At 44.1% G+C, this 24,002-nt stretch overlaps 1 protein-coding gene across 1 annotated transcript in view; it reads right to left on the bottom strand.

Moving 5' to 3' along the window:
- The window catches only part of LHFPL3 (LHFPL tetraspan subfamily member 3), a 258,014-nt gene that overhangs the window by 2,239 nt on the left and 231,773 nt on the right, over positions 1-24,002 (bottom strand). The window lies entirely within an intron of this gene.

Below are 24,002 nucleotides of genomic sequence, written 5' to 3'. Positions count from 1 at the left end.
CATTGCTTAGTTCATTCCTCTTTGATGGCCTGTGGTTGAAGAAGCCCACCAACTCATGTGGAAAGAAGTACCGTATTTTTTGCACCATAACACTCACTTTTTTCCTTCTAGAAAGTAAGGGGAAATGTCTGTGCGTGTTATGGAGGGAATGCCTACGGGTGGCAGGGGGAATCTGCTGCAGTCGTGAGCAGAGGATCCATGGTTCCCCTTCCTTCCCTCCTCTGTGGCTCACTTTGAAACAGCAAAGCGGGAGAAGAGCCGCTGAATGGGGAAGAGAGAGGGACAGAGAGCCTGCTTCTTTAAAGGAGCAAAGCGGGAGAGGAGAGGAGCCGCTTACATGAGTCCTGTCCGGTTGGTTCCTCCCCTTATACCCCTCTTCTTCATTATTAGCAGCATCCTTCTCCACCCACCCCACGTGTGCTCCTTGTCCCTTGAGTGCTTTTCCTTCCCTCCCCACTTAAAACGTGGTTACAAAGCACGGATCCACATGGATCCTCAGGTTTTTTGCACTGGGTCACCCCAAATTGACCATCAGATCACATAGCATGTCCATGGCTACATCTTGCACCAAAAAAATCACGCACCCACTGCGGCCCCAGTGCAAAAACGTGGTTACAAACATGGATCCACATGGCTCCTCAGGATTTTTGCATTGGGCTACTCCAAACTCACTGTCAGATCACATGTCTGTGGCCACAGCATGAACCACAAATATCATACATCCACTGTTTCGTTTAGAATATTTTTTTTCTTGTTTTCCTCCTCTAAAAACTATGTGCGTGTTATGGTCGGGTGCGTGTTATAGAGCGAAAAATACGGTACTGTGTCCCAGCCGAACCGCAGGAATTTGCCTCGCACCAGATCAGATTCATTTTTAAACATGGCATAGGGTTATAGATAGTAGGGTGTTGGCGACTGGCTGGATGAGGAGGAGAGGTGGAAGCTGTCTGACTAGGAGCCCCCCAGGGAAAGCCCAGAGGGCGAGGAGCTCCTGATGGAGGGAAACGGGCCACACCCCAGAGGGGAAGAGCTGGGAGGTGCTGGAGACTGGGAGCTTGGAGGAGGATGGAGAGGAGGAAACAGGAGTGCCCCAGTACAGAGCAGACAGGAATCAAATTTGGCAGCTCCACCACACAGCCACCCCGAGAGCTTCTCTGCTGACCTCCTGCAGGCTCCCACCCACCCAAAAAAACCAAGGCGTCTATTGCATGTTACAGAGCAGAGAGCCAGGCAAAAACAGAGTTGCTGTAGACAGAGAGCGGGGCCTGACACAGAGGGCTATCGAGTGGAGTTGGGGGAGTTATAAGCTAGTTCGGGCAACGGCTTCAGAAGTGACCCTTAGAAGTCTCTCTGTGTTCTGCTTCCTTAATAAAGAAACCGTTAGCCGGCGTGTCACTGTCTTTCTCTGATTACGACCTGTTCTCCCTGTCGGCTCCCTGACACAGGGGTGGGAAATCTCAGGCTCTGAATGTGGCCTTCCAAGCCTCCCTATCTGGGCTTTAGGACTCTCCATTGGCCACACTGGCTCTTCCTGGCCACACCCCTCACTGTCCTGGCTTTGCATCTTCCTTGAGGGTTTTTGCCTGCTGGAACGTGCTATGGACTCTGACTATGGTTCCTGCTTGCCTGGATGGAGGATAGAGAATAGTGTGTCAGTAAATTAACATTTGTGGTTCCACCCACGTTTGACTCTGGTCCCATGATCCACCACTGGTGTGTGGAGTGTTGCCTAGAAAGGACTGCGGCCTTCCCTGTCTACAGTGACTGGAAGTGCTTCCTCAAAGGCTCAGGAACAAAAAGGTTTTTCCTTGTGTGGCACCAAATCTCTCTCCCCATACCCGTCTTTCACAGGACCAGTTGTGTTTCAATGGTCCCTCTCCACTACATCACTGATAAGTAGACCAAGCCATTGTTAGTGCTTTCATAAGTCCAGCTGCTTTATATCACCAGTCTTCTCATAATTTGATCTAAGCTTATACCTAACCAGATCATATCCAACATTAAGGATTTTTTTTTTTAAAAAAGGAAAACCCACAGTTTATTGCCAATTTTCTATTCGAAGTCTTCACTGTGTTTTATTAAGCACAGAAACCTTTGACATTCCATTTCAGGCCACAACACATTGAAAGCTATTTTATTTTTTTTATAATAAATTTTTATTAAGATTTTACAAAACAAAAGATTCATCATTTCAAAATGTATCATTTCCATAAATAAGATTCATATAAAAAGCAAAAACAGTATAAAAACAAAAATATATAGCAAAAAATAAAGAAAAATAGAAAAAAGAAAAGAAAAGTGAAAAACCCTTTTTCTTAAATTTCCAAAGTTCCATACCCCTCTGTCTTGACCTCCTCACATCCCCCTTTTTTGTGTTCCTCTTTATTCCAATCCAATTCAGCAAATTCAAAACCTTATTTGAGCCATACTTAATTTTACATTCTTCTAGTTATTATGTCTTTGTTTTTAATCCATATCTCCTCTTATATACTATGACATAATGATGTTCTGTTCATAACCCCCTATCCTTTTTAACATTCTTCTTTTAAATCACCTTTAACCAAGTCACACAAACCCTGTTACCTTCACTTCCCACATCATATTAACACTCCCAGATTTTACAATATTTCTGTAGATAGTCCTTAAACTTTTTCCAGTCCTGTTCAATCAAATCTTCTCCCTGATCGCGGATTCTGCCAGTCATTTCAGCCATCTCCATGTAGTCGATCACTTGCGTCTGCCATTCCTCCACGGTGGGTAAATCTTGTGTCTTCCAATACTTGGCGAGAAGTATTCTTGCTGCTGTTGTTGCATACATAAAAAATGTTCTGTCTTTCTTTGGCACCCATTGGCCAACTATGCCCAAAAGAAAGGCCTCTGGTTTCTTAGGAAAGGTACTTTTGAATACCTTCTTGAGTTCATTATATATCATCTCCCAGTAAGCCTTGACCCTTGGGCATGTCCACCAAAGGTGAAAGAATGTTCCCTCAGCTTCTTTACATTTCCAACACTTGTTGTCAGGCAGGTGATAAATTTTTGCAAGCTTGACTGGGGTCATGTACCACCTATAAATCATTTTCATAATATTCTCCTTTAAGGCAATGCATGCCGTAAACTTCATACCGGTGGTCCACAACTGCTCCCAGTCAGCAAACATAATGTTATGACCTAAATCCTGCGCCCATTTAATCATTGCTGATTTAACCGTTTCGTCCTGCGTGTTCCATTTCAACAGCAAGTTATACATTTTTGACAGAATCTTAGTTTTTGGTTCTAACAGTTCTGTTTCCAGTTTAGATTTCTCCACCTGGAAGCCAATTTTTTTGTCCAAATTATAGGCCTCTCTTATTTGATAATAATGAAGCCAATCTCGCACTTTGTCTTTTAATTTTTCAAAACTCTGCAGTTTCAATCTGTCACCTTCTTGTTCCAGAATTTCCCAATATTTTGGCCATTTGGCCTCCATATTGAGCTTTTTCTGAGCCTTAGCTTCCATAGGTGACAACCACCTTGGGGTTTTACTTTCTAGCAAGTCTTTATATCTTATCCAGACGTTAAACAGAGATTTCCTGACAATATGGTTTTTAAATGCCTTATGAGCTTTAACCTTGTCGTACCACAGATATGCATGCCACCCAAAAACATTGTTGAAACCTTCCAAATCCAAAATGTCCGTGTTCTCAAGAAGCAGCCAGTCTTTCAACCAGCAGAATGCTGCTGATTCATAATACAATTTAAAGTCTGGCAGGGCAAATCCACCTCTTTCTTTTACGTCAGTTAAAATTTTAAACTTTATTCTAGGTTTCTTGCCCTGCCAGACAAATCTAGAAATGTCTCTCTGCCACTTCTTGAAACAGTCCATCTTGTCCAGAATTTGCAAGGATTGAAACAAAAATAACATTTTTGGCAATACATTCATTTTTATAGCTGCAATTCGACCCAACAAGGAAAGCTTCAAATTAGACCAAATTTCTAAGTCTTTTTTAACTTCTGACCAACATTTCTCATAGTTCTCTTTAAATAAGTTCAAATTTTTCGCAGTCATATTAATCCCTAGGTATTTCACTTTCTTAACCACCATTAAACCTGTTTCATTCTGAAACCTATCCTTTTCCATTGGAGTTAAGTTCTTCTCTAATACTTTAGTTTTTACCCTGTTTAATCTAAATCCCGCCACATGACCAAATTCTTTAATCAATTCCAAAGCTCTTTTCATACTAGATTCCGGCTCCTGTAAAGTTAAAACCAGATCATCTGCAAAAGCTTTCAATTTATATTGTTTGGCTCCGACCTGAATTCCTTTGACAAACCGGTCCCTTCTGATCATATTTAACAGCACCTCCAGGACCGAGATAAATAATAATGGAGAGATAGGGCAGCCCTGACGTGTTCCTTTTTCTATCATAAAATCTTCAGTCACCACATTGTTTACAATCAATTTTGCTTTTTGTTCTGAATATATTGCTCCTATACCATTTTCGAACCCCTGTCCCACTCCCATCCCTTTCAAATTTTTCTTCATAAAACTCCAAGAAATGTTATCAAAGGCTTTCTCCGCATCAATAAAAACTAAAACAGCTTTCGTGTTGATATTCCTTTGCAGCAACTCCAAAATGTCAATTATATTCCTTGTATTATCAGATAAATGTCTGCCTGGGAGAAAGCCTGCCTGGTCCTTGTGTATTACTTCCGCTAATACTTTTTTAAGTCTGTTAGCTAAAATGTCTGCAAAGATTTTATAATCCACATTCAAAAGGGAGATGGGACGGTAGTTCTTTAGTTGTGTCTTTTCAGCTTCTGTCTTAGGTATCAATGTGATGTATGCTTCTTTCCACGATTCAGGCGCCCTTTTCCCTTCCAAAATCTCGTTGCACACCTCCTTTAATGGTTGAATTAAAAAGTCTTTCAAAGTTCTATAATATTTGGAGGTTAGTCCGTCCGGTCCTGGAGATTTGCCCAATTGCATGTTCTGAATGGCACCTTCAATTTCTTGTTCTGTAATTTGCTGATTCAATACTAATTTATTTTCTGGAGATATTTTTTGTAATCCATTAGTTCTTAAAAATTGATCTATCTCAATTTCTTTCTGCGGCCCTTGCATATAAAGTTGTTTGAAATATCTCTGAAAACACCTTCTAATCTCCTCCGGGTTCTGTATATTTTTTCCATCGATCTCAAGGTTTGTAATCGTATTTAGCTTCTGTCTTTTTTTCAATTGCCACGCCAATAATTTCCCACATTTATTGGCTGACTCAAAAGTCTTTTGTCTCATTTGTTTAATTTTCCATTCTACTTCCTCATTAATCAATTTCATATATTGCACCTGGTATAACTTAATCTCTCTTAAAATCTCTTTTGAGTTTGGTTTAGCTCTTAACTTCTTCTCCCCTTGTTTTATTTTCTCCAAAATTTTCCCTTTTTTCTCATTTTGGGATCTCTTTTTTATTGCATTCCGTTGAATCAGGAACCCTCTCATGACCGCTTTGCTTGCGTCCCAAATTGTTCTTTTTTCAACCGTGGTTCTCATATTTATTTCAAAATAGTCTTTCAGAGTCTTTTGGGCCTTCCTTACAATGTCTTGGTTTCTTAATAAGGTGTCATTCATCCTCCATCTGAAGGAACCGATGAGTGTTAGTTTCATTTCCATCTTTACCGCATTATGGTCGGAGCAGGTTTTTGGGCAGATTTCCACCTTTTTTATCTTAGGTGCCAGGCCTCTAGTTGTCCAAATTTGGTCGATCCTTGTCCATGTCTTTTTGGCTTCAGAAAAGAACGTTCCCTCTCTACCTAGGGGGTTTTTAGTCCTCCAAATATCAATCAAGTCCATATTGTCAGTCAGTTCAAAAAAAGTTTTTGGTAGTCTGCCCTCTTTTGTTATGGTCTGTCTTTGTGCTTTATCCATATTCGTAGACACCACTCCATTCATGTCTCCCATCATGATAATATTGTTATAGTCCATAAAGTCCATCAATGTCTCATGCAGTTTCTTGTAGAACTCTGATTTCCCCTCATTTGGTGCATAAATTCCTAAAATCAAAAATTTCTCTCCTTGTACTTGGATTTCAATTGCCAAGATTCTTCCTTGTTCATCTTTAAAAAGAAACTTTGGTGATAGGCTTTCTTTTGCATAGATTGCCACTCCTCTCTTTTTAACCTTATCTGATGAGATAAATTCTTGGCCTAGTTTTTTATTGATTAGCACTTTTCTGTGCAGCCTAGTCACATGTGTTTCCTGCAAGCATATTATGTCCAATTGTTCCTTTTTTAATAAATGAAAAACTTTCCTCCTCTTTTCCGGGGAATTCAAACCATGAATATTCCAGCTTAGCAATTGCAGAGACATATTGAAATGATGTTATTTTCCTCCTGTTGCTCCCAAAAGTGGCGTGTCTTTCTCAGGATCTTTCAATTCCCCAGGTGCAGGTGTTAGGCTTGATGATCCAGGTCCTGGATCGCTTGGCTCTTCAATCCCTTTCTGAAGGTCTTCTCCGTAATCGTTCAAAAATTTGTCTTTATCTTCCACCGATTTAATTTTAACTTTTTTCCCTCTGAAAGTAAAGGATATCCCCTGGGGGAATTCCCATCTGAAGATAATCCTGTTGCTCCTCAAAAGTTGCACCAAATCACCGTAATTCACTCTGAGCTCCAACAAATGCTTAGGAATATCCTTGTAAATTTCCAACCTTGATTCTTGGATCTCTAGAGGCGTCTTAAAGTGCGCACTCAGAATTTTGTCTCTTTCTTCCCTTGTTCTGAGGGAGATCAGACAGTCTCTCGACTTAATCTTCCTCCCTCCCTTTCCCAGTCTGAATGCACTTACAATTTTGAAGTCCTTTTCTTCTTCCAAGGGCCAAAATTGTGTAAATTCTTTTGTAAGGTACTCAATTAAATTTTCCTTATCAATTTCCGGTACAGATCTGATTCTCAGATTATTTTCCTTATTTTTCAGTTCGATCATAGACAGCAGTGCCTGATGTTCCCCTATCTGTTTGCGCATAGGTTTGATTTCTCCCTGAACTTCTTCAACTTTCTGCTTTGCCTCCTCAGCTATTTTACGATTTGCAGTAGTGTCTTCCACAAGCTTTCCAATGTTTTGTGCATTTAAATTTACTTGTTGGGTCAGGTTGTTAATACTTGCAGTATTTTGGTCTATCTTAGCTGACTGGTCAGTGACTTGTTTACTTAAACCTTCCAATTTTTCCAGAATTTTGTTTAGCACTGAAGTAAAGTCCCCTCCTGAGGCCATTCCTTCCGGCCTAGATTGTTCTATATCTTCCACTCGTGCCACAGGGATTGTGGGGACAGATGATCTGCGTAGCTGAGAAGTTAAAGTAGTTTGCACTGTTTTTGCTTTAGCTGATCTTGTCCTTCCACTCATACCCCTTCTTATCTATGCGTCAAGGTCAGTCTCACAGTCTGTCTTATGGAAATCCCCAAATCGACAGATGGAAAATTCCCCCAGTAGGTTGCCAAACTAAGTTGTTCCACTAGAGGGATACTGTATTCAGGAGAGTTCAAAAATGTCGCAGTTCATAAAAGTTAAAAAGTTCCCTCTAGGAGTTAAACAGTATCCAATTTGCAAAAGACCTTCAGACTCCCCTTAGATCCCTTAAATTTCCACAGAGTTACTCTTTAACAAAAATAAGTTGTCCCAGCAAGGTGCGAGATACTAAGTAACAGTTCCAAAACAGCCTTCAGATTCCAAACCCTGGCAGCTCAGTAACCAGGGATTCAATATTTTCCAGTCCCAAAGTTCAAAGAGTAGGCAGGAAAAAGCTGGTTTTTCACCCCTCCACCCCTCAATAAAATTGAGGGGGGGTCTTTAAGCTTGATGTGAGGATTTGCAACTTATCTAACTCCAAAGTCCGGGGCTTGGGTTTTTTAAAAGTCTTTGCTTTGTTCTTGAAACAAAACCCGGGAGACGGACTTCCTGGTTGCGTCTCCCGCTTGTGTGCCAAATTCTTAAATTTATCTTCATGAACCAAATTAAGTCCCCTACTTACGGGTTGAAGTTTGTAGCCAAATAGTTCCCAGGAAAAGGGTCAGCGCTCACCGGCAGCAGCTTAGCGGCTTCACTCCGCAAAAAGAGCAATCGACTCACAGCACCGCGCCACCCCCGACACGATCCGGAGCTCCTCACGTAACGGAGGAGCGCTACAGGTGCCCGCCGAGTCCCACGACCACAGTTCTCCTGCAAAGTTCTTACATAATGGGGTTATGAAAGAGGGAATTTAATAAATGTCATAGGCTACTAGTTAATGCTGTATAATAGCAGCTGCTCCATAAGCAAGTCAATTTCCCTCAATCAATGTTGCACACACTCCTCTGGCCTTGTAACCTGTCATGCGCTCTGGAATCCTTGAAGGCTTATATTCATGCAGGCTACCTACAAACCATTTTTTCTTTTCTTTTTAAAGCTGTCACACGCACCTCACAGTTAATGAATGCAGCATTTAAGGAGTCTGCATTGTCCAAATTAGCCATGTGTCCTGTTTCAAGGGTTCTGAAGGACTTCCTGTCATCCTCACCTCCTTGCAAGATGTTGAATCTGTGTAGCTGACCTATTCAATCTGAAGCCTTGTCTGCCGCTGGTGAGAACACATTGCCTTAAGGGACTGACCAAAACCGTTTCAGGGTCTTTAGAATTCCATTCCTGCGCGAATGCTCTGACAATCGTTGCGTCCAAGACAGGCAGGCTTCAGAGTGTTGTCCTGCCAGTTTCTTAATATACAAACAGGCACACAAATAAACACATAGCATTTGCACGCAGTTGGCTATGTGAGATTTTGATGGGCTCACTTTCCCCAGAGACCTGAGAGATTTCACATGAGCTTCCCAGAGCAGGCCTTGCTCCCCAAGCCAGGCAGAGAGATAAAATCTCTTTATGTGCTGCATAACCCAAGCAGACTTGGCGCATAAAGAGCTTTTAAGCTCTCCGCCTTGCCTGGATTTAACTTGCGCAATTTCAACCAGTTACATGCGTGTTAAGCTGCAACCGTACTGTGTCATCTAAAGTTGTACACATATTATTTTATTCATTTATGAGTCACCTTTCATACAATTTCAAAGGAGATTAAAGGTAAAGGTACCCCTGCCCGTACGGGCCAGTCTTGACAGACTCTGGGGTTGTGCGCCCATCTCACTCAAGAGGCCGGGGGCCAGCGCTGTCCGGAGACACTTCCGGGTCACGTGGCCAGCGTGACAAAGCTGCATCTGGCGAGCCAGCGCAGCACACGGAAACGCCGTTTACCTTCCCGCCAGTAAGCGGTCCCTATTTATCTACTTGCACTTTGATGTGCTTTCGAACTGCTAGGTTGGCAGGCGCTGGGACCGAGCAGCGGGAGCGCACCCCGCCACAGGGATTCGAACCGCCGACCTTTCGATCGGCAAGCCCTAGGCGCTGAGGTTTTACCCACAGCGCCACCCGCGTCCCTATAAAAGGAGATTACAATCATACAAAAAAAGGAGAATGAGCACAGGTTTAAGAACAATTCAAAAAGCCAAAAAGACCAAATGAATATAGGTTAAAGAACAATACAAATAAACACCCAAGCCAGAGACCTAATCGTTCCCCACTCCAGCTGGAAAGGTTCTGGCGAAATAAAAATGTCTTCAATTGTTTCTGGAAATTACAAATCATAGGCACCTGTCATGTCTCAACAGGGATGGTGTTCCAAACAGTGGCAGCCTCCCTTGAAACTCCTCTTTGGAGCTGATGTGGAGCAGGCTGCTGATATTTCAGAGACACCAAGGAAACAGCTTCCTGCAAAATGCAGTGACCTACTGAGTCCATAAGTGAGATAAAATGTGTGTCCAGAGGAGGAAGGCTATTACACACAAGAAAATAGGCCTTAAGCTTCCTGCAAAGGAACACGTAGTCTTTGCAGTGAATTGGTGTCCTTTCATTCTTTGGTAGATTCTTAACTGGAACAGACTCTTAACTGTTCAATTGATTGAGTTCTTTTTTGTTAAGGCCAACTTTCAAGGGGTTAATTCTTTGCTTCTCTCTCTTTCCATCCTGCTGTGATTATTATAAAGGTTCACCAAGATGCTGATGTAGAGCAAATGGTTTTCTTGATGAGGTCAAGCCCAGCGCCATTCCAGCATCCAATTATCTGTCAAGAGGCCCTTTAATAATGTTCCAATGGCAAATTTCCTCCTCGCCTGACTACAGCACATAAACGCGTCCCAATGATACATGGAGCGAAAATAGAGATTATTTACTAAATTATGGAGATGCACTCAGGGCACAAAAATTGAAAAAGGAAGACAGGCAATTAGACTCTCCAAGAGACATACAGGCCCAAGACACCAAATATTTGGGGAGGCAAATGTCTATTGGGCTGCTTGAATATTCACAGAGATTTCAGTGATATTCTTGCAAAATCCCGTGTTCTGCTATGCCTGACCAAGTGACTGGTCCAAGGTCACCCCGTGACCGTTCATGGCGAAGTAAGAATTGAACCCAGGCCTCTCCAGCCCTAGTCCAACATTGTAACCACAATGCTTTGCTTAAGGGAATTGTGGGAGACCAATGGGCCATTCTTGCAGGGGCTGATGGAAGTTGTAGCACAGTAACATCTGGGGAGCCAAAGATTTCCTGCACCTGATTTAAGGGATTAATTCCTAAACTGCAAGAAACTGAGTAAGCAACTAAAGGCTTTAATGAAGAAAGAAAGAAAAAATCTGCCTCCAAACGAGACATTGGTACCTGTTCCTTCAAAATGGAGACACATTCTGATCAGAAATTGATGCAAAACCTTGGGCTACAACAATATTGTGGAAGGTGAGGGATTTGCTTCAGGACTATGAAAGTGGGAAGCATAAAACTACCTCTCCCCACACACCATATTCCCAAATTGCGGACCCTGCACCTGCCATTCAACAAAAGCAGTTGGTGAAACCTGCTACCGTTTGGCTCCAAGAAAGAAGCTCTCTGGTGCAGGGTGCAAATGACAATGGCTCTCTTGGAAGTGGTGAACAGTTTCTCATTTTTTCAGGGGGGCAGCACCATCATGAGGGCACCTGGGCCAGCCCCTCTTCATCATGGGGAAACAATGGGGCACTGTATTCTTCAGGCAGGCCACATCCACATGAAGCTACAATGGCCAATCTCTCTCATTTTCAGCAAGAATCATCAACATGTGGCCACAATGTCTCCCTCAGTCATTGAGGCATGCAGAAACAGGAGTCTGTTAGCATTGCCATATGTCCGGAATTTCCCAGACATATCCAGAATACTGCAGTCGGAAGCAGTATCCGAGCAGAAATCACTAAAATGTCCGCGGAAGTCCCATCTGGCAACTCATGCCAGTGGTGCCATGTTCAGCAATTTCCCTTAAAAATAGCTCTCGCGCTTCCCCCCTCCCCTGTCCAGATTTCCACTGTTTGAAGTATGGCAACCCCAAGTCTGTGGGCAGTGTTTCTCTTTCTCTAACCGACATAGGCTGCAGAAAAGTGTGGGCCCAGCAACCACCAGTCAGCCTGTGTCTCTGAAGTGTGCATTATCATGAGAGGCTAATAGAGGAGAGCTGGCAGGCAGATACTCTAACTACGAGATGCTACTTTCAGTGAGCGCCTGACATGCATAGCATGGGTTGCTGGTACCCGGGCTGTGCAGAGAGGGCTGGGAGGGAGGGAAACGGATGGAGTACGCATGCACATTCAACTGCCTAAACATGTCTGTGTCACCTGGCCACAGAGATAAGAAGAGAAGAGTCATTCCATTGTCTGGAGAGGGCACTTTCTGGTTCGCATGGAGAAGCCATTTTCAACGTAGCCCAGTGGTGGAAGTGCACAGCTGTATTGAGACAGTGCCGGGTGTTGAAATTTTGCACCCCTGATCATCTTGTGCCTGGAGTAACTGCCCCTGTGCTATGCCACTAGTGCCTGAGGATGGCGTGGAACAACAACAAGAAGAAGAAGAAGTAAAGATAATGGAGAAGGGGACAGGAATGTAGTCAGCATCCCAGATACATCAGGATGACATCTTGCAGTGTCTGCTAGGCTCGGACACAGTTGAAGGCACAGGCTGTGTGCTCAACAAACATTGAAAGCACACAACTTCCCCCAAAGAGTCCTCAGAGCTGTTGTTTACCCTGACAGAGCTACAGTTCCTCACATACTTAACAAACTTCAGTTCCCAGGGTTCTTTGCAGAGGGAGTCTTGTGCTTTAAATGTATATTGTGCATGCAGCCACAAATTGGCAAGCTTCAGATGGGCAGAAGAGGAGCATCTGCCAGACAGAAAGATCAGGAGAGGGAGGGAGGGAGACAAGCTGTCAGCAAGCAGTGGGTGGACTGAAAAGCAGTGGGCAGAGGCAGGCCTCGTCTGGCACCCCATGGCAGGCAGAGAATGCTGAATAGTAGAGAGACAGAACAGATGGTGGCAGATGGGGACCTGAGCAGCAAAACGTGTGTGAGGTAAATACAGGAGGAAGATTGCATTTGGGCAGGAAAAGCGGCAGCCCAGAGATTGGTTGCATGGGCAGGGACAGCGTCTTGGACTTGGCAGTGTGATGGTCACCTCAAGCCACAGGGGAGCCCACCATTTATGGAAGGTCAGCCTTCACCAACACCAGATGCTAAGGAACTGAAAGTTGTGAAGGGCAGTGAACAGGGTAATATCCACGGGTGGGATGATGAGATGGAGGATGTGCAAATAAAGATAAGAATTCACAAGAAAAACAGCAAAACACCTGGGGAAATCTAAAGAGAAAGAAATGAAATAGAGGGACGAAACTACAAAAATGAGCGCAAGGTGGGGATGAAAGGTGGACAAACTATCCCAGGGTTAGAACTGGGAGGAATTGTATGGAGGGTTAGGGGAGGGGTAGCACCTCAGGTACACATCGTGCTCCTTCTGGGGTAGTTCCTCCACCTTTGGTTCTGCCCCCCTGCACTCAGCTCTCACCTGTGGCTCCTAGAAGCTGTCAGAATGTGACAGCGGCCACACCCCAGGAATGATTTCGACGGGACAGCAAAATCGGGTCTCAAACCCTCGGTGAGTTAGGGATCCTCTGCATTCAAAGAGAGGCTCTGGTGGATTGAGGGGAGAAGACCAATAGTGGTCCCATGGTCAAGAAGGAGGTTTCTGCGTGTGGCGTAGAGGGCAGTGAGGGGCAGATGGGGCTCGTCAACCTGGGAAGGTAGCCCAACTGGAAGTAGGAAAACTCTGGTCCTAAACCTCTGCTGCATTGTGGGATATCTTCAGTAGAAGAAATGGCTAAGGCATAAACCCTACACAAATCTGGAGTGGAGTCCTTAAGATGGTTGGATGGCACCTTGCACACCTGCTTCTGGCAACTCCTGCAGTCAAGATTGCTCAGCTTTCCTTTGGACCACTTCCGTGAGGCCAGTGTGTGTGTGTGTGTGTGTGTGTGTGTGTGTGTGTGTCTTGTTGTCTGAGCAGCCCAGGATCTCTATAAATACTGCCCAGGCTTGTGCCCCAGGGAGGCCACTTTTGTTGTTGTTGTTTAGTCGTTTAGTCATGTCCGACTCTTCGTGACCCCATGGACCAGAGCACGCCAGGCACTCCTGTCTTCCACTGCCTCCCGCAGTTTGGTCAAATTCATGCTGGTAACCTCGAAAACACTATCCAACCATCTCATCCTCTGTCGCCCCCTTCTCCTTGTGCCCTCCATCTTTCCCAGCATCAGTGTCTTCTCCAGGGAGTCTTCTCTTCTCATGAGGTGGCCACTGGGGTGCCGCTAATGCTGCGGTTTGACTTCACCCCAAGAGGTGCACTCCATTGTCTCTCGAGACAGACGGACGCCAACAACAACTACTCTGCCGATGGAATTAGCAGCAAGGAACTCAAAGCAGCTATTATGATCTATTATATTTATTCTACCCCCTTCCTCTCACGAGATCCCAGGACAGCTTTCCCAACAGTTTTCACGGTGCCCTCTCCACAGTGCCCCTGACTGGGTACTGCCAAATTGTGACAGCAACACGAGGGTCACAGTGATGCATTTACAATGATAATTGGCCTTTGGCTTAACTTGCTAGATGGTTTTGCATCCCAACCTCACAGCAGGACATTATGAGAAAATAATAGCGCTGCATTTTGCTTTCTTTCGTTTTTACTTTTAACCAGCTGAAAGGAAATCAACTAATTTGGACGTTGTCACTTTATTAATTAAAACCAAATGCACATCTCTACACGAGACTTGTTTCCCAAAGTCAAAACAGTCAGTTGGAGCAGGTGTTTCCAAAGAGAGCTGATGAAAGCTGGTGAGAGGTGGATAGACAAATTGAAGGAACAGGGGCACAGCCCCTAGTACATAAAAAACACCCCTAGAATACAAGGGAGAGTGTTTGGCTAGGACCATTCCCTCCCAACATGTCTTTTGTATGTAGAGGGATTATTTTTGTATGGTGAAGTATTTGGTCATGTGAGCTCCCACCCGCAGTCAGAAGTGGTACAACCAGGACTCAGGTTTACCATCTTTGGGGAAACAAGGTCCTTCAGTTCCTGCAAGCGTGTGATGATAAGCAACCTGAGAGACAAAGGAAACATGCAATAGCTTCAAACACATTTTTTAATTGTAAAGCGAGTAGGAGATAACCAAATATTTCATCTGGGTTGAGACACATAAATCCTGCAATGTTTGGTAACCCAAAGTATTCTGCAGGATTTAATATTAATAAATGTTAAGCTCCTAACAATCCGCAAATCCATGCTGTTCTTCTGATACAAAAATGTAACTTACTTAATGGGGCAATGGGGAAAAATAATTCACATTGGCAGTATTTATTGCAACCTTCACGGACATTGTAACGCAAGCCATTACCCTGAAGATGCCAACATTTTTGAATGGTAGTGATTGTGTATAGGGAACTTGCAACTTATGCACATTTAACTTGTGCACATTCAACTTTATGTGCTTGGCAATAAAAAATTACACTAAATTAAAAAGGGGGACACGGGTGGCGCTGTGGGTAAAACCTCAGCGCCTAGGACTTGCCGATCGTCAGGTCAGCGGTTCGAATCCCCGCGGCGGGGTGCGCTCCCGCTGCTCGGTCCCAGCGCCTGCCAACCTAGCAGTTCGAAAGCACCCCCGGGTGCAAGTAGATAAATAGGGACCGCTTACTAGCGGGAAGGTAAACGGCGTTTCCGTGTGCTGCGCTGGCTCGCCAGATGCAGCTTGTCACGCTGGCCACGTGACCCGGAAGTGTCTTCGGACAGCGCTGGCCCCCGGCCTCTTAAGCGAGATGGGCGCGCAACCTCAGAGTCGGACACGACTGGCCCATACGGGCAGGGGTACCTTTACCTTAAAAAGGGGGTGGGCATCTGGGAAAAAGGTCTTTGGCAGTCCTACCCACTATTGAACCCGTTTTGACTATAAACAATTTTGGCTTTACACAAGATCCCCGGAACATAACCTGATAGATCATGAGTTTCTTAATCTCAGGGTCGTGGGTCTGAGCCCCACATTGGGCAAAAGATTCCTGCGTTGCAGGGGGTTGGACTATATGAACCCCTGAGTAAGTTGAGAATTGCCTGTATTGTTGCAACCCTAGAAATTTCCAAATTTTAAAATAGCAGTGGGGAACTTCTGGCCCAGAGGTCCTAATTTGGCCCATGGGGCCATTTCCTCCAAACCACATCTGCCTGCCCCACAAATGAGAATGTGGAGGAAAAAATGGGAGCTCCACATTGCTCCTTGCGAAGAGCGACTGTCTCTCAGTGCTGGTTAGTGTTGACTCAGGGAGTCCCTGCAGTACAGAGATCCCCACCAGGTGCTCCCTAGTGCTGCCAATGGGGTTCTTGGTTATGAATCAGCTGCTGTGTGCCAAAAGCTATTTGCATGAATGTGGTTCATATTCCTTTTTCCTTGTGCCAAGACAGCTTCCCTCTCTTTCCGCTCAGTGTTATGATGCGCATTCTATCTGAGCTGAAATCTAGAAGATAGGTTTAACTGAGATAGAGAAAGACTATAAACTATTGGTTTGTAGCCTGTTGGGAACTTGGTTTAAAGGTCTTTTCGTGTGTGTTTTAAGTGTTTAAAAATCAGAAATTCATACATTTTTGCCAGCCTCGGGGAGTAGTAGAAATAGTATAACCACCTTATACAAGAAGTGTCAGAATGTGCAATTCTATTAATGCTTTGAGATAAAAAACACCATCAGTATCAGGAGACAAGCTATGAAAAACTACTATACACCTTCTTGCCAGGGGGGATATACAGGGGTATGATATGGGGTGAGGACCTCAAGTCCAGAGGTAGGATTCTTGTTATTTAATAACATTTGAAGGATTGGATAGGCTTGTTACACCAGTATTTTAACACAATGTGGTGTTGACTTGTTTCAGATTTTGATAAGTGCTATGTTATGTTATATTTATTATTCTGATATTTTGGGTTGCACTGTTTTCTGTTTTCAGCTTTGGGCTTCCCCCAGGAAGGAAAAGTGGGATATAAGCCATAAATGAAACAAACATTTCCCCTGCATTTCAGACCTCATCAGATTATTCTTCCAGCCAACTCATCTTAGGGAGTGACATTGTTTTACACACTCCGTATGCATGCTGAATGTACAAAGCCCTTTGCTTCTTAAAAAAAGGAGTCTGTGCCATTGCTAATAACTTTGGGATAGTTCTTGACTTTGGGATAGTTCCCCGGCCACTCTGGGAGGCTTCAAACACTTATAAAAACATAATCAAACGCCAAACATTAAAAACTTCCCAATACAGGGCTGCCTTCAGATGTCTTCTAAAAGTTGTGTAGGTCTTTATCTCCTTGGCATTCCAAGGGAAGGCGCCACTGCCGAGAAGGCCCTCTGCCTGGTTCCCTGTAACTTCACTTCTTGCAGTGAGGGAACTGCCAGAAGGCCCTGGGAGGTGGACCTCAGTGTCCAGGATGAACAATGGGGAGTGGAGATGCTCCTTCAGGTGTGCTTTAGAGCAGAGGTTGGCAGACTTCAGACCTGCAGCATCTGACTTTGTTTTAGTTTTAGCAGAACTTCTTCAAGGTCTACCACCAGAACTAGGCGCAGAATAGTGACTATGGGGCACAGGGAACCTCTGAGCATATGATCATCCCAGGGATTTGTTTATATCCCCAGAATTATGCTCACAACCCTTAGACACAAAAATCTATTCTTGGTTTTTCACCATGCTTTTCTTTATTTCACTGGTCTGCTGGGAACAACTGGGAGTGTGCTACCTCGCCTTTAGACAATCCATCATTATTTGGCCTCTCCCCTCGAACTGTAATTTGGAATGCCAATCCTACAAACCTTTGGGCAAGGGTTACTGAGATTATCTTGTGCATCACATTGAACTCTGGATAGCACTATAGAAATGCTAGGCATCATCTCATGGAATTAATTTATACTTGGGAAAGGAACAGGACACAACAAATATGACCTCTTCTACTTCTTTGGCTGTGTAAAACTGTTTCTATTACACCGACATAAGCTGATGTCACTTAAAAAAAATATCTTCAAGTTAAAGACTTGTTATTTTTGTTAATTTGGGTGGGAAGGAGGAGAACAAGGAGGGGGAGGAAGTGTCAAGAGATGATGGGAAGGGCAGAATCTCTGCCTCACCTCTTAATTATTAGCAATGAAAAGATCTTTGTGATTTTGCTCCTCGACCAGCACTGCCTTCTATTTTTGTAACAGCAAGCTTACATTAGCATTTATTTGCTAAAAATAAACATATTTCGAATGCAGTTCATTATATAGTGCATTAGAGTAAAGACTTAATTCACAGCTCCCAGTCAAGAAGGAATTGTTTTAAAAGGCAAATTGTTTCGTGCAAATAGTCACTCTGTGTGTTGAGCTCACAATCTTTCAGCTTGAGCTGTCGTCTGGCTTCTCAGTGTCGTGAAGACAAACAGCGTTCCAGAAACTGAGGAGAAATTCTGTGTACTGTAATGGTATTCTACCTTCGGTCTTCTTCATGAAACCCGGATGGGCAAGTCGGCCCGGGTTTCCCTGGATGCATGTCAAACCTAAAGATGATTTTATTTAGGGCTGAGACAGATGACTAGTGCCTCTTTCAGAGTGCCTGAAAGTGTGCAAAGAGAAGTTCCCCCTGGGCTTCCTAACAGCCACATACCACTGAGCCATGCCAAATGTTAGCGCTATGAGACATAACGTGTGCTTCTTGCTCCAGAAAGCGCTCAATGAGCCTCCAATAAACGGATGGCAAAACCCCAGCATGGTTACGTTTTCCTCCGCCAGAGGGCAGCTATAGTCATGGTTCTCCAATTCACTGGATAAGATCTAAAGAATTGTTCTAAGAAACCAACTTTCTGTAATGCAGCTATATTTTATATTCTAACATTTCTACTTGTGTCTCTCAGGTGAAGCCTTCAGTATTGGATAAAGACTCTGGCACCTGCACAAAGCATGTAATTACAAAGCCTATTCAAAATTCTCCTCATATTCACATTCACTGATCTCATGACCGTCACTTTTATCTTTAATTCAACATTTAAAATCAGTGTTAATTTATTTAACATTACCTATTGCACAGAAAAGGGATGCGGGTGGCGCTGTGGGTTAAACCACAGAGCCTAGGACTTGCTGATCAGAAGGTTGGCAGTTCGAATCCCCGTGATGGGGTGAGCTCCCGTTGCTCGGTCCCAGCTCCTGCCAACCTAGCAGTTCAAAAGCACATCAAAGTGCAAGTAGATAAATAGGTACAGCTCTGGCAGGAAGGTAAACGGCGTTTCCGTGCACTGCTCTGGTTCGCCAGAAGCGGCTTAGTTATGCTGGCCACATGACCTGGAAGCTGTACGCCGGCTCCCTCGGCCAATAAAGCGAGATGAGCGCTGCAACCTCAGAGTCGTCCGCGACTGGACCTAATCGTCAGGGGTCCTTTTACCTTTACTGCACGGAAAACGCTTCTGAGGTATCATAATCATAACCATAACCATAAACATAGGAAGTTGCTTTATACCAAGATCACTGGCCAACCCAGAGATGACAACCTTTTTGGGGGGCTGAGTATACTGTTTGTGGATTGGGGCCCCTACTCACAAAATGAGACAGAAAATTTGCATAAATTTTACATTCATGGCCATGTGCAAATTTGTGTCCTCTTTTGTGGATGGAGGAAGGAATTAGCACCCAGAAATAGATCAGGGGTGACATTTGCACAAGAAGATGTCCAAGAATACCAGCAGACCTCAAACGCCATTAACAGCTACAAGGCAACACAAAACTGTGGGTTCTTGTCCTATCGCTTCCCTTTAACAAGGCAAGCTTCACTTGCAAATTTTCTGCCTGTCAGGTAGCTTGTAAAGGCACAGGGGGTCACGATGACTCTCCTGCTTTAGGCTACACTCAGCAAACTATTTACTCTGCCATTGATATCTTGGGTCAATAGGAACCCTGCAGAAATAAGTAGTTTGCTGATAACAGACCTGGAGACCGAAATAGAAAAACAGCTGTGCTGTAGTTTGGGCCGCTTTGTCCGACAGAGTGAAAAATTAAAGGTCTTCTAGTATATATTGCAAGTCTTGTTCTAAAGCCACCGATATTTTCGTTAATCCTTCAAATGAATCACCAAAAGAGTTCGCTTTGAACTTCCGGGTTAGTGCCATCGCCTAATGGCGGATTCCCTCTGAGCTCCGGAGGGAATCGGCTCAGCAGGGGTCGGGTCCTGCCGCGGCAGCGACGCGGGGACCCTCAGAAACCACAGGCGCTGAAGCCTGTGGACCTGGTGACTCGGCGGGCACCATTTGCGCCCCCCCGACCCGCGAAGGAACCTTTTTAAAGGCTCCGGAACGGGGGACGGAGAGCGGTGCGGTGCTGTGAGTCGACTGCTTCCCCTGCTGAGTGAAGCCGCATGCCATGGACGGAGAGCGCTGACTTCTTTCTCTGAACATTTGGATTAAAAGCAACAACCCGTGAGTAATACGGAAATTGGACTTAAAAGGGAAATCTTCTTTGGGAATTAGGCACGACCGGGTAAGGTGTAAAGAGGAAGTCCGCCTACCCGCCTTGTAAACATCGTAAAGCAAGGATTTTATAACTAAGGTTGTGAGAATACCTTTCTTCTTTGTGGATAAAAGCAATTAACTCCACGTTTTGGCAATTTAAGTGATTGTGCTGGAGGATAAGAGCTAACATTGAGAACGGAATTCACCCCTCCCCCAAGACCCGGGAGCGATCGGTGAGAGAGCCTGCGGAAGAGACATAAAGACTTTGACAGCTGCCAAACTAGCTGTCAAAGTTGGGAAAAAAGGAGAACTTTGTTTCTGCTGTCTTTGCTGGTTATATTCGTTACAATTTGGTAACAAATTGTTAAAAATAAAGAAGAAAAGGCTAACTTGACTTTTGGGTTGGAACTGGAAGATACTAAGAAACTAGAATCCCTCTAGAGGGGGTTTAGGACATTACAAAAATGGCTGTAAGTGGAAAAACACTGGCTGAACTGGAGAGGACTTTTTTTCTCTTGGGAAAGTTGCAGGAACAGAGTGATGTTTTGGCTACAAATGTTACAATACTGAATGGAACAGTAAATAAAGTTGCTGAGCCTGGGAGGGACTTGACTCAAGTTTTTGCAGCTGAACAGGAAAGTTTTGCAGTTGACTTAAAAATTTTTGCAGCTGAACAAGAAAAGAAATTTGAGAAATCTCAGAATGTGATGAAAGAGGAACATGATGATTTGAAGGAAAAAGAAGGAGGAGCTATAATGCCACAGATGATTGAGGAGAGCCAGAGGCCAGTTAAGATGGATATAAAGGAAAATAAGATCAGGATGATGAAAATTTGGTTTGAATTGAAGAATGGAGAATGGAGAGATCTCCCTATGTGGAGATCTGAAGACCTATGGAATACAAACCTGGCTAAAGTGGAAACTGGAGCTTTTGGGACATTTGGACTTAAGAGAAGTAAGAAACAAGATTTTGGCTCCATTTTTAAATATGGAGGCCTGGCTGGAAGAAACATGGACCTTACTGGGACAGAGCTCCTTCGAGACTTGGGAGTTTAATATAAAGGACTATCAAAAAAACCGGCAGAGAGGAATTGAGAGAGAATTGAGAGCCTCGGACGTGAGGTCGCCAGGCTGACTGCAGATGGATTGATGGACTTTTGTTGGGGTTCGAAACCAGGAAAGGGGGTGGTGGGGCTTTGGGAATCCAAAGGGTGTATAACTATAATTTGTTTCATTTAATTTGGTTTTGCCACTAACATAAAAATGGGGATTTCGGGGAAGGGAATTGGGGCCGACCTTAGAAAAAGACCTTTAAGAATAAGTATTGACGTATAAAGATTGAGGTTTATAAGTTAAAATTGGTTAACTAAAATGATGGGGCCGACCTTAGAAAAAGATTTTTAAGAATAAGTATTGATGTATAAAGATTGAGATTTATAAGTTAAAATTGGTTAACTAAAATGAATTAAATAAGGTAAAGTTTGGGGACAAGAATTTGCTGAGCTAAAAATTGGAACTGGAATACAAGAAGGGGAGGTGTGGGGAAGTCAAGGAAATTGGTCATTGACAGTAAGAAATGTAAATTTTATGTGTTTTTAATTGTTTTTTTAATGTTTTTTGTTTATTTTTTGAAAATTCCAATAAATATCTTTTTTAAAAAAAGAGTTCGCTTTGAGAGGAATTAACGCAACAAATTGCTATCATGAAAGCTGAATAAGTATTGTGTAGCTCGCTCACACCTAAAATGTCACAACCTTCCTCAGAATCAACTGCCTTCTACGCTGGTAACTATTTCAGGTTTTCTAGTTCACAAAGAATTCTGTGGTTGCGCCTGAGGACGGACAACTTTGGATGAAAAGAGAAGGCAAACAACTTCAGTCATATTCCCACATCTCCCTTTTCCTCTCAGTGTGAACTGCACTGCTATTACTCCTTAAGTTAAAAGTAGAGATAGGGTAGGAATGCTTTTCCAAGGGCCCAGCATACAATCTTCCAGGGGCCCAACTCTGCAAACAGCACACCAGATATTTATCCTTTCAAGGGTGTGTGTCTGCCTTGTTCGTTGCGTCCTCCTCGTGGCGCCCTGCCAACCCTCTCTGGGCACCATGAAGACATGCTCCAACACTGTTACCAGGTAGCAGAAGTGAACCTTTTTCCTTTCCAAGGAGTTTTGGAAGGAGTCCGGAAGGCAAACCCCCGGCTGCCTCATCCTCTTCTGTCACAGGGAAGAATACCAGAGGGGTCCAGAGGAATTGTGGGAAAGGGGATGGAAGTGGCAGAGAGGCTGCATGTAGCACTTCATTTTCCAGCAGCCCATAATGACCCAACACCACCCATCTAGTCCTTGGGTCCCCAGTATGGTGCTTTTCAAGGTCCCCGCCCTCCCCCCCAGTTGATGGGCACTGCCATTGAAATGGTGTGCATGTGCCGTGTCATGTGAGGAATTAATTGAATTAATTAATCAGGAATTAATCAGTTATGTGGGGAGGGGCTTACCTGGGCCCTCCCAATATTTTATTCACATTGGCACCCCTGAGCACAATGCAGCTTTATAGGTGCGCATGGAAACCAAATTTTATTTTTTCCTTTGTATGGTGATGTTAGTTTGCTATGAAGCAACCGTCACATTCCTACAGAGATCTGTTCTTCTCTCTGCTTAAAACCAAGTGAAGCACCAACTGAGGCCGAACACAGAATTATACACAGGTGAATACCTTTCAACATTCCTCAGATGAAAATAGGGACATTTTCATCTGAGGAATGTTGCAGGGTATGTGTCAGGATGCTGTCAGCGGCTCCCGGCTGGTTGCCCAGGAACGTATAAAGACAAGGAAAAGTTTCTTACCATCCTTTTTTTATTTCATTCTTCAAACAGGGAGGCTATAAAACCCAGCCTCTTGGATAACGGCGTTGTCCCCAGTGAATCTCCACCCCACCGTCTCTCTCACTTCCTCATTCGTCACTTCTACAGGTGCTGCTACCTGCCCTCTGCCTTTCAGCTCTTTCATAGAGTCATAGAGTTGGAAGAGACCACAAGGGCCATCGAGTCCAACCCCCTGCCAAGCAGGAAACACCATCAGAGCACTCCTGACATATGGTTGTCAAGCCTCTGCTTAAAGACCTCCAAAGAAGGAGACTCCACCACACTCCTTGGCAGCAAATTCCACTGTTGAACAGCTCTTACTGTCAGGAAGTTCTTCCTAATGTTTAGGTGGAATCTTCTTTCTTGTAGTTTGGATCCATTGCTCCGTGTCCGCTTCTCTGGAGCAGCAGAAAACAACCTTTCTCCCTCCTCTATGCGACATCATTTTGGTCATGCAAGGCTGCAAACCAGAAGAGCCTGGAAATAAAGCCTGGATGGCGTGGCACCTCCACGTGCCAGGGGATAGAGAGCGGCTGCCATTTGCACAATTGTTCCCATATGGAAAACTATTTCTGCAATTGCAAGAATCGTAACAGCCGTATAAGCAGCCCCCATAGAAGGGCACTGGTTTATTCAACCCATGTTTCCTTAGTACCTTGACTGGTTTGCGTGACTCCCGACAGCCCAATAGACCCCTACAGGCAACTGCATGAGGCCCAGAAATATGTTCATAGAATCATAGAATCATAGAGTTGGAAGAGACCACAAGGGCCATCGAGTCCAACCCCCTGCCAAGCAGGAAACACCATCAGAGCACTCCTGACATATGGTTGTCAAGCCTCTGCTTAAAGACCTCCAAAGAAGGAGACTCCACCACACTCCTTGGCAGCAAATTCCACTGTCGAACTCTTTGCTCTCCACCCACGCTGGAAGAGTGGCCGACGAAGGTGATTGACTATATGGGACTGGCTGAGATGACTGGCAGAATCCGTGACCAAGGAAAAGAGACGGTGGAAGAAGACTGGGAGAAATTTAAAGTTTATCTTAAGAACTGTTGTAAAATTAATGAGTGCTAAAATGTCATGGGTAACGTAAAACAGAATTGCAGCGGTAAATGATTGGGTAAGAGAAAAAGGATTAAAGAAAGTGAATTATAAGTAATTGAAATTAGGGGTTGCTGAAAAAGTTTAAAACAGGGATGCAGAAAAGGGAGGCATGGGGAAGTCGTTGAAATTAGGC

Source organism: Podarcis raffonei, chromosome 10 (assembly GCF_027172205.1).
Source record: "Podarcis raffonei isolate rPodRaf1 chromosome 10, rPodRaf1.pri, whole genome shotgun sequence".
NCBI classification, from domain to species: Eukaryota; Metazoa; Chordata; class Lepidosauria; order Squamata; family Lacertidae; genus Podarcis; species Podarcis raffonei.
Note: the sequence above shows the minus strand (reverse complement) of the source record. Positions and strands in the feature narration are given on the sequence as shown.